The 12,256-nt window shown below is 35.7% G+C and overlaps 1 pseudogene; it reads left to right on the plus strand.

The window, feature by feature from the left end:
- The first annotated feature begins 8,378 nt into the window (after positions 1-8,378).
- LOC117318355 lies at positions 8,379-8,513 on the plus strand (annotated as a pseudogene).
- Positions 8,514-12,256: the final 3,743 nt, after the last annotated feature.

The following is a 12,256-nucleotide window of genomic DNA, read 5'->3' on the forward strand; positions in this document are numbered from 1 at the left end:
GCGAATCCAAAATGGCGGCTGGAATTTATTGATAGATGAAGAAATGAGAAGAGCAATGAGGAGAGAAGAGTGTTTAGAGAGAGGGGAAATTACTTAGATAAAAACGATGACAGGTATTTAATTGAGCGCTACCGTATGTCACGAGGTGCAATTGTGAATATATATGAAATTATCAAAGATGACTTACTCACCGTAACCAATCGCTCCCACGCCATTGACCCCAGATTCTTTCTGAAACGGGGACCTACATGGGGTCAGTCGATCCTCTGTCTCTCGCATTACAAAGCGTGTGACAGGTGAATTATCCATCACCTGAGAGGGACGATCAGTTTTCCGGCGGATGTTTTACGCTGAAGGAAGGGTTTATGCCATTGCCCATATTCCAAATGTTGTCGGTGCCATCGACGGCACCTTAATCCTATCATTGCCCCTTCCGCTGACGAACATACGTATGTATGTAGGAAAGGATTTCATGCATTGATTATCCAAGCTGTCGTCGACAGTAGGTGTAGGTAAGTTAAACGTCATTCACGCTTGAAAGCTAACAAAATTCATAGCTCTTCTACTTACACACTTCGTCAATATCGAGAATAGACTCTATATTAGAGTAGTGCCCCTTGAAAGCTTTCTAAAATTCGGAATGGAAACTGAACAGAATACGGAAATAATCCTCCATCATGGCAGGCTATGACATGATCGTGGCATAAACAAGGGAAGGTTTACTTTTTGATAGTTTGAAAAAAAAAACACAACAAAACGATTCAAGACACTTTCAATGTTCTATTAATATAACAAAACATTAAGATACATGTACATGTATATACAGTATGTTGTGTAATTAAATATACGATACTACTGACATCAGTATTTCATGAAATTAGATATATTCTAATTAAATTAGATTTAATCTAATCAAATTAGATATATTCTAATCAAATTAGATTTATTCAAATTTAAAATAGAGATATCTCTATTTCAATACAGATATCTGATTTAAACCAGTAAACCCAAATTATAGTAATAGAAAAGATTAATTAGCAACTTTTATATTGTATTATTATGACACCTACACAAGGGTCCAAAAGAAAGCGGTAATTGAGATAAGTTGATCTAAATAAACACAAAACGATTAAACCATTTTGTGTGTAATTGATAATATTACAACTAGTAAAAGACTGTATTTAAGTGTGGGTTTAAATAAGCAAAAGAGGTGCTGTGATCATTTTAAAACTCACGCTCATCTCATGGATTTTACAGTAAACCCAGTTTTGTTACTCTCATAATTACCTTCAAATATCAGTCTATTATGACTTTGAATATTGACCTTGTGTATTAAACAATTAATTTTTAACACTGAAGATTTTTAGAGAAAGATCATACCACTCTTACAAAAATAAAAAATGAAAAATATCTTCTGGATAAACCAAAATGGAAATGTTCAGTTTGAATATGTGAAACAATGTCAATTATGTATGCATATTTTTTATTTCAAATGCAGATTTATCAACATAGTAGCTAGGTGGCCTGAAGCTCTGTGAGGGCCTTTGGGGCTGTACCCCCACCGGTTAAGCATGCCTCCCTCTTCCTCTTACTCTCCCTCTTCCTTGTATCAGAGAGGAGGTCATGCCATTTACGATTGACCTCCTTCCTGACCCTCTTACTGAAGGACAAGCTGCATTCACTCTGTTTAATAATGAAAAACAACATTTGATAATCTACACATCCAATATACATGCTGCTACATACATGTATCTCAATCTAATGTAGAAATGCATTTGAACATGCAATAAATGATTTAAAGTTAGCTTTATTTTACCATTACATATTGCATTGGTGCATTAAAAGACTCTGATAACATAAGCATAGTACTAAGTTATGTAACTACATGGAACTTTGGCAAAACAGCCCCTTACAATGTTTTGTTTATAAGGGTATATTCTACTGTACTGTTTATGATATTTCTTTTCCTTCATTAACTGATAATAAACATATAAAACCTATATACTTATAATATATACACGTGTATATATCTTTACATGTATTGAGAAATACAACTATACCACTAAGATATTTATAATATAAATTTATGATAACGGAAGTACGAAAAGGACCTGTATAGGCTTAGCCTGTTGTCCGATCCATGTTGATATCTAAATTCTATCTCTATTATTAAATATGTATGTTAATTAATTCAAATGTTGGATTGAATAAATATTTTGAAATGAAATGTAAACTACATGGAACTTTTGCAAATCTATGTAGGTATACTTCTACTATACTGTTGATGTTTTTTACTCTGCATAAATCACGTGAAACATCGAAATGTTATTTGTAAGATAACAAGATGTGTATACCAGTAACCGTGTAATCAGGCAGTTACTAGGCGATTTTTTTTTTTTTTTTTGATTTTTTTTTTACAATTCCTTGTAGCTTTTCATGTACGTTTTTGTGTAGGACACCTGTAGTCTGTCACTCGTGATACTTATATAGATTAAGCTGTAACTACCCCGTAAGTGCCACAGATTGAAAATAAAATATATGTATTATATGTCTATCCGTACATATCCAAAATCGGTAGAATGCATATGAGTCATTTAACTCGAGAACCACATGAACCAGTACACACAATCACAACACTCGGCCGCCAGGCACCTCATGTTAGAGCGTGCAACTACAATGTAGCAAACAATGTTGTTGTCATTATTATGTTGCTATCAACTTACATCTATTATTTACAATTGAGCTTTCCCTTTTATTTCATTAATATTGTAAAAAGAATGAGGGCAATAATTACAATCGAAACATATGATTCGTGAATGGAGACGCTACTGGAGAGCTTACATTGAATTATTTCAAGGTGCTCCCCAGCAGCGTCAACCAAAACTTCAACCTCTTTTGAGGAAAAGGTTTGCCGTCTCTTTTTCTTCTCGGCGCTCGCATTGTTTACAAGTGTCGTCTGTCAAATACAGCTTTTGGGCTCCAAATGAAAGTTCTCGTCAATTTTCGCGCGAAATCTGAACTTACGTATACTCGTAAGTATTTACGTACACGTAACTTACGAAGATATTTACACCCGGTTTTGTGAAACGGCCCATACGTAAGTTACGAATGGGGACTTACGTACACGTAAATTGATACAACCGGGTGTAAGTTACACCGTTTGTGAAACGCTCGCCAGATATGTACCGATGGAAAGAGGTACTTACAAGGTAGTGCGTTATCAGCGAAAATGTATCTAGTATTTATCAATCAATTGTTGAAAGATATGAGCAGAGCGGTAAAGGGTCAATGGTAATTGATATAAGAGTAACGTCCCTACTCAAGCGGATGATATATGTCTTATTAGTAATAACGTAATAATTTGAAATGTATGCTTAAGATGTGTGAAGATTATGATAAGAAATGGAGATTTTTGTTTTCCTCAGTCAAAGTAAAATTATGTTTTAGTAAACACAAAATATCAAGTCAAATTTTTATCTATACGATGAAAGTATACAAGAAGTTGAAAAATTGTCCATGTAGGTATATTGTTAAATGTTACATTATACATTCATACGAACGCACCAAACGCGCATGTAATAAATTAAAAAGTGGTACAATATTAATGTGTCTAATTAGGAGTGGTGCACACCCTAGTGCACTGAACCCCGTGACTGCTGGTAAATTAATCAAACAAACTGTGTATACGTCAGCACTATATGGTTGCGAACTATGGATTTATCTAGGAATGAAGTTTGATGTTAGAGAGGGCACATAGGTTTATTCTCAAAGCAATTCAGGGATTTAATAACAGGACCCGTACCGATATGTGTTTGGGGTTGATTGGATGGACAACCATAGAAGGGTATATAGACATTAAAAAACTATTGTTTTTTGGAAGATTATGCCATTTAGAGAAGAGTACTTTGACATATTGTATATTTTTAAGAAGGCTTTACAAATCTATGTTAAGTGGAAACGAAAGCAAAGGTGGAATTGTGGATATTATGAGAGAAATAATAAATAAAATTGAATGATGTATCAAATTATTTATTCAAACAAGGCATTTCCCTAAAACCCGCAATGGAAGAAACTCGTGAAAGCGTCAGGTTGTCAAAAGAAGATAAAGGGGGTGGAAAGAGAGAATGATGAGAAATAAGGAATTCAGTAGATTTAGGTTTATCTAATAAATTAGAACCGCAGTGTTATGGAACTTGCAATGAAATACCCTTTGCTGCAAAACTCCATACATTAGTTATGAAAATTGTCGTTCCAACTTAAAAATGAATTGACAGAGCTATGTCACAAATGCGGCAATATGTATAGAGATGTTTTAACCCCATACCCTTTAGACTGTATTTTAATCGAAAATCTGAGAGATCAATTTGGTGTTCCATCCCCTGTATTAGTGACACGGGTTTTTTGTTGATTCTATCTACATTCCCTCTCGGATAAAGAACTTGAATATCCTAATTGGTGGACCAAATTTAAATTTTCCCGAATTAGTAAAGTAGATATTGATGAATTCAGAAGAATAACAGTAGTTGCTGTTGAAAAAAATGTCAAAAACTTATTACCAGTAGCGTGACTGCGTCACTACATTTAAATTGCTCTTTTTTTCTTTTTTTTTTGATGAATGTACATCATTAATTACGGTTTGCACGTATGATTTAAAGTGTAATGTATTAATCATAGTAATTTTAATATATGAGTATGTGAATATATATGTCTAAAAAGTGATATTCGAATGCACCTTAAATGAAATGTCTGTTTATAGAAAACATATTATCGTGATTATGTCATAGTACCACTAATCGACTATAATGCACAAGTCTATTGTTAATTTCCCAAACTTGTAAAAAAATATGCACTTTTAAATTTATCCTACTGCATGTCATCAAATGTATTTGTATTACATATTATGTATTCTTTTATAAAACTTCATTTGTTTATTTAATTTTATTTAGATGGGGAGGGCAGAGCATGTTTGTGGTTTTTTAAATATATGGACTGTGAATCCAAATTATAATGTGTATGCCCCAAACCCATTGATGAAGAACGAAAATTATTTTTGATGAATAGTTCGTCATTTTTCGTGCAGAAGCCCGGGTTATTTTGCAGGTGATTTAACTGTATAGAGAACAATAACATTGATAAGATCGGGTAATCCTAAGCGTGGTCTCACGGGTGGGTTGTTTTTAAAAAACTTATGTCATGATTCAAGTTGTTGAAACTTTTCGGGTTTGCTATTCCCCAATGTCGTTTCTACGACTTGGCATGGTAATGGTGTTTCATGTAGATTAGATCGTTTTTTTTATTTCGTCTCTTTTAAGAATATTTAGGGATTGTAGGATTTATCCCTCTGGTGGTTCCGATCATGATTTTGTGTTTCTCAAAATTAAATTTTTTTCTGAGGCTTAAGTTGGGCCTTTTTATTGGAAACTTAACAATAGTATTTTGACCCATAGAGCCTTCCAGTTGCTTTTAAAACGTTTTTAGTTAAGATAAACCTGTTTCGTTGGGGTTGGGAGATTGTAAGGTTATAATTAAATATTTATTGTCGATATTGTAAACGTAAGACTAAGGTCAAGCGTTCTGTTGTTAAAGCTTTACAGGATAAATACAATAAGTTGTATTGTTTAGAAAAGCAGTCCCCTGGTGAGTTTTTTTGACCAGGTTCAGTTATTAAGAGACAGTTACTGATTTTCACTCAGAAAGTTTTAAAGGGTCTATGATTAGATACAGAGCCAATTTTTGGATTTTTCTGAAAAACCTTCAAGATATTTCCTTAAAATGGAAAGTGATAGAGGTAAGAAGAAATTCATAGAGAAAATTGACTTACCTGAACTTTTTCTTCGTCTCTAATTCTAGTGACATTTTAGCTGCTTTTCAGGATTTTTATGAAACTTTTTACTGAGGAAGCTATCAATTTTGAATTGGCCGATTCCTTTTGTGAAAATCTTCCACGACTTAAAGCACTTGATATGTCAATGTGTGAGGGTTTCCCATAGAGAAACAGGGAAAATTTCCCCGTTGCGTTAAAACACATGAGGAACAATAAGTCCCCTGGTAGTGATGGTTTAACTAAGAAATTTTATCTTACGTTTTTTGATTTGTTAGGTGATCAGCTCGTATTGTTATATAAGCTGTTTTTCAGAGGGGTGAGCTGTGTGACACCCAAAAATTATCTTATATCTCTCTATTGTGTATAAATCTTATAACATGAAAAATGGAGGACTATTTCCTTCTTAATAAGACTATAAGATTTATCTAAGGTGATTACTAATAGATTAGGTAAAGTTTAATTGATAAACTTGTTGCACTGACCAGACATGTGGGGATTAAAAGACCGATCTATTTTGAAAATTTTCATTTACTTCGTAATATTTGACTATGTTGATCAAAAGACTTAAAATTTATTTATATCCTAGACCAAGAGGAAGCGTTTGATAGAGTGATTATGAGTTTTTATTAAGGTACTTACCGCTTTCAACTTTTGGACCCGATTTATCAGGTGGGGCAGTGTTTTATACAAAAATGTCCATTCGTCCGCCATTGTTAATGGGTTATTTTTGACCCTTTCCTCATCACTCGTGGTGTAAGACAAGGCTGTAGCTTATCTCCCCTTTATACGTTTTGGTATTGGAACCCTTTTCAGAAAAGGTCCGTGACGATCCTGAAATAATTGGTGTAAAGTTACCGGGTTCCTCTCAGTCGGCAAAGTTTCCCTTATGCTGATGATAGTACTGGTATATGCTGCACAGTCTCGTCTATTTCAAAATTGTTTCATGGTGTGATTTGTATGGCAGAGCGTCAGGGGCTAAATTAAATAGCAGAAAAGTAAGGGAATTTGGCTTGGGAAATGAAATCACGTTCAGATCATCCTTTTGGCATTAGTTGGGTGGAAAAACATAAAATTTGTGGGGTTCTAGTTGGAAATAACATCACCCCTGACGACATTTGGCAGCCAGTTTTTAAAAAATTATCAAGGACCTTAGATTTATGGAAACTTCGAAATTTATCATTTACACAAAAATCTATTGTTATAAAGGTCCTTGCTTGCAGCAAAATATGGTATATCGGTACTGTTGTCATATGCCAAGGCATTATTTAGAACTCTTTCAGAGAATTTTGTTTAGATTTCTATGGAATTCTAAGTCGGAGCCACTTGCGCGCTCCGTAGCCTATGCTTCTCTTACTAGTGAGGACTTGCTATATTTTAATATAAAAGTTAAACTTCAAGCTATTTACTTAAAAACATTTGCAAAATTTTTATTTTTAAGAAAACCAGGCCAAATGGAGGTATTTTACCATGTACTGGCTTTCTTTAAATTTTGGGCGTGAATATTTTCATTGTTAATAATAATTCTCCTCATAGCAATGGTATCCTACTTTTATACTCGTTTTTATAGAATTTTAAGAAATATATAGAGGATTTTCCAAAGTCCAACTTCAATCATGACAACTAAGGAGTTGTATGGTACGTTATTATCTGGTGTAATCACAAACCACGAATTGTCAGGATTTTCCTGCTATAGATTTTGCTCCTTTTTTTCTCAATTTTCCAATAAGTTTTTGGATACCCGCTCTCGGGATTAGTGTTTAAAATCGTACATGAAATTATTCCTGTTATTTCAAAATGTATGGGTTTTGGGTGTTGAGTCTTCTAAGAATTGTACATTTGTAAGGATTTTGAAACAATTTCTCATTTGTTTTTTAGTGTCCTTATTCAGCTTGTTTCTTAGTAAATTCATGATTCACCAATCTCAGAGAACAAAATTCCTACTGATTGGCACTTTGGCTTTTTCACTCCCCATTTCAGTCTCACTTTTAAAAGAAAAGACTCTTGATTTATTTCTAGTGGCAAACCCTTATCTTCTATTTAGAATATACGTTGGCGTTAAAAAATACGACAGAAAGTCTCCCACTTCTAATTCTCTTGTCTGCCACTTTCTGAGCATAAAATTTCTCCGTATCAGGTCCGATTTCGCTCGCTTCCCATAACATTTCTCTGAGTACTGGTGTACTACATATATTTTTGTGCTGTTCGAGATGATGAATTAATTTTAAATCTTCCCTTGTGATTTTTTTTACTTTTTGTGTATATTAAGTTTTTGTTGATATCTGAGTTTTTCGTGATTTTGCATCGATCTTTCACAGGACCTAAAATATTTTGATGATTTCTGTCTGTATTATCTTAATACAGAGTCATGGATATTGTAGCTATATAATTTTGTCTATTCCAGTTGTCCGGGTTTTATGTATTGAACATCGTCATTGTAGGGAAAATTGCACCTTACCGGTGTTACCGGTTGTCCATAGTATACTGGCGTCATAGGGGCTTGTCTCGTGACGTTTTATCTTAATTTTGTAACAAAACCATTTAAAAAAAAAAAAAAAAAAAAAAAAGGTGCCCCCAGGTCGAGGCGAACCATTGCACTCCGGTCGGGCTGAACCCTTGCAATAATCCCAAATGCGGATTACTCGGGTACGCTATTTTTTAGTGTGGGGGTCTGCTTTCGCGCTAAACCCTGTATAAAGTAACAACAGAACACAATGCCACGTATATAGCGACTTTCAACGCTACATTACACTTAATCCACATGGCTTATGGTATGGTTTCCTAAAAAAAAATGATAAACCAGCAACACAAAAAGGCTACAGAGTACCAAACGTATAATTTCAACACGTCCAAGCGAATGGCAATCGTTAATTTCAAAATGCATTCACATTATGATGATCTCTCAACATCACCGAAAACTATTTTAATATGGTAGTACATTTGCTCCGGGTATCATGCAAAATAAATTCTTCACAGTCATACAAGGTAGCACACTACGTAGGACAGCCTGGCCATGGGCGATTTTTTTTGTTAAGCAAATAACTCCTGTATTATGATATGCATAAAAAAAATGAAAAAAATCAATGTACACATAATTGGAAATTTTCAGTATGAAGTAGTACATACAGGCTCACATTTGTTTAAAACAACAAAGGGGCCCAATGGGCCTGTATCGCCCACCTGGCTCTACAGCAACTTTGAAGTTGGTTAAGGTCATTTCTACAGATACTATGCTGATTCCCTTTCTTATTCAAATATCAGAGTAGGCTAAGTTATTCATATTAATAAATTTTCTAGTCCTTTTTTCCCGCATTCTATTGGCCTAATATCAGGTCTCAAAGGCTCTTGGCTATCGCAAAATTATTTTTTACAGATTGAAGCCGATTTCACGCCTGTGACCTTGAATGTAGGGCAAAGGGCATTATTTTAACAAACTTGGTAAACCCTTCACCCCAGCAATGCTACAGGCCCAATATCAAGTCCCGGGCCTCTTGGTATTGCGAAGAAGTTTGTTGAAGATTATAGCCTATTTTAACCCCTGTGACCTTTGGGGTGAAAGTCAAGGTCATTTCTTTGAAAAAAACCCTTTGGTAGCCCCTTTACCCCAGCATGCTACAGGCCCAATATCACGTCCCTGGGCCTCTGGTTATTGAGAAGAAGTCGTTTGAAGATTTTAGCCTTTTTGACCCCTGTGACCTTGAATGAAAGTCAAGGTCATTCATTTGAACAAACTTGGTAGCCCTTTACCCCCGCATGCTTCAGGCCAAATATTAGGTCTTTTGGGAAAGTTGGTTATCGAGAAGAAGTCGTTTAAAGATTTTAGCCTTTTTAGCCCTGGACCTTTAATGAAGGTCAAGGCCATTCATTTGAACAAACTAGGTAGCCCTTCATCCCAGCATGCTACAGACCAATATCAACTCCCTGGAACTATGGTTATTGAGAAAAGTCGTTTAAAGATTTAGCCTTTTTGACCCCTGTGACCTTTTGAAGGGCAGGTCATTCATTTGAACAAACTTGTAGCCCTTTACCCCAGCATGCTACAGACCCAATATCAACTCCCTGGGACTGTTGGTTATTTTCGAAGAAGTTTGTTTAAATTTTTTGCCTTTTGGCCCCGTGACCTTGGGAAGGGGGTCAAGGTCATTCATTTTAACAAACTAGGTAGCCCTTCTCCAGCATGCTACAGACCCAATATCAACTCCCTGGACTGTTTGGGTTTTTGAGAAGAAGTCGTTTAAAGATTTTAGCCTTTTTTTGACCCCTGTGACCTTGAAATGAAGGTCAAGGTCATTTCTTTGAACAAACTTGGTAGCCCTTCACCCCAACATGCTACAGACCCAATATAACTCCCTGGGACTCTTGGTTATTGAGAAGAAGTCGTTTTAAAGATTTTAGCCTTTTTGACCCCCGTGACCTTGAATGAAAGTCAAGGTCATTCATTTGAACAAACTTGGTAGCCCTTTACCCCAGCATGCTTCAGGCCAAATATTAGGTCTTTGGGACTGTTTGTTATCGAGAAAGAAGTCGTTTAAAGATTTTTGCCTTTTTGGCCCTGTGACCCTTTAATGAAGGTCAAGGCCATTCATTTGAACAAATAGGGAGCCCTCATCCCAGCATGCTACAGACCCAATATCACTCCCTGGGACTATTGGTTATTGAGAAGAAGTCGTTTTAAAGATTTTAGCCTTTTTGACCCCTGTGACCTTTAATGAGAGTCAAGGTCATTCATTTGAACAAATTGGTAGCCCTTCACCCGGCATGCTACAGACCCAATACAACTCCCTGGGACTGTTGGTTATTGAGAAGAAGTCGTTTAAAGATTTTTAGCCTTTTTGACCCTGTGACCTTGAATGAAAGTCAGGTCATTTATTTGAACAACTTGGTAGCCCCCACCCCCAGCATGCTACAGGCCAAATATTAGGTCTCTGGACTGTTGGTTATCGAGAAGAAGTCGTTTTAAAAATTTTAGCCTTTTTGGCCCCCTGTGACCTTGAATGAAGGTCAAGGTCATTCATTTGAACAAACTTGATAGCCCTTCACCCCCAGCATGCCACAGACCCAATATCAAGTCCCGGTCTTTTGGCTATTTTGAAGTCGTCTAATTTTTTTTTAGCATATTTGACCCCTGTGACCTTGAATGAAAGTAAGGTCATTCATTTGAACAAACTTGGTAGCCCTTCACCCCAGCATGCCCACAGACCCCAAAATCAACTCCCGGGACTTTGGGTTTTTGAAGAAGTTGTTTAAAGATTTTAGCCTTTTTGACCCCTGTGACCTTGAATGAAGGTCAACGTTATTCATTTGAACAAACTTGGTAGCCCTTCACCCCAGCATGCTACAGGCCCAATATTAGGTCTCTGGGCCTTTTGGTTATTGAGAAGAAGTTGCTTGAATGGAAAGTTGACGCCGACGAACGGACGGACGACTGCAGGCATAAGCTCACTTGCCCTTCGGGCAGATGAGCTAAAAATTAATGAATTGCTTCACGATTTTAAATTTCCGGATTTCCGAAAGCGCGTTTACAGAGGAAATTTAGTTTTGCCTACAGCGAAAATGGAAGCCCACAGTAAGGTAAGATAGCAGGAAAACTTAACTTACAACATATGTCAAAACAAGATTAATTCTGTCTCCGAGATAGAGATATTTAATTTCAAATAGGTTTCAGAACAAAAAATGTGTATAGAGAATTGTCATTTTGGGTTAAATAGCATAATATTTTGCAATTTTTGAACAATTTTAAGCTGTTACCATGGTATTCACAGCTCTAAAATCACAGAAAAATAAGTTTACTTATCCTTCAGAGCTGTATTAAAATTGCAAATACTGTAAAGATTACAAATATATATGCTTTATTGGAGGTAATATGTAAGGTTAACTGGCAATTTTCACATATCTAAAACATGTGCAATATTTTTCAGAATTGGACATTCTTACTGTACACTGCTACCACAATCAAAATTGTCTCTGAAAGGTGTTTTAGACGTCACAATCAATTTACATGTCGTACTATTGATAGAGTTCTACGTATTCAAAGTATTCAATATGTTCCATTCTCCTTGTCCCTTGAACATCACTGACATTAAAACTAAAGTTATTGATTGAAAATGTATCAATTTTCATTTTGTATACACTATTCGAGAACTGACATTCCATTCATGAACATTAAATCCTGGAGCAAAACATGCGATCGTATCCGGTTGAATTGTCTCCCCTGCACACTCGAATACCGTGCTTAAGGGGAAAACGGAAAGAATTTCAATGACATTAGGTACTCAACAAAATTCCATACACAACATTATATATTTCAGCCGTCTACAGGAAATTTTGCGCTATCCGGCGTGAAATTGCAGGCCCTTTATGGGCTAGGTTTACAGCAGTATTGCTGCATGAAAATCATACTGTACCTGTTTTATTGGAACCCGCCTTTAGTATATC

Source organism: Pecten maximus, unplaced genomic scaffold (genome assembly GCF_902652985.1).
Source record: "Pecten maximus unplaced genomic scaffold, xPecMax1.1, whole genome shotgun sequence".
NCBI lineage: Eukaryota > Metazoa > Mollusca > Bivalvia > Pectinida > Pectinidae > Pecten > Pecten maximus.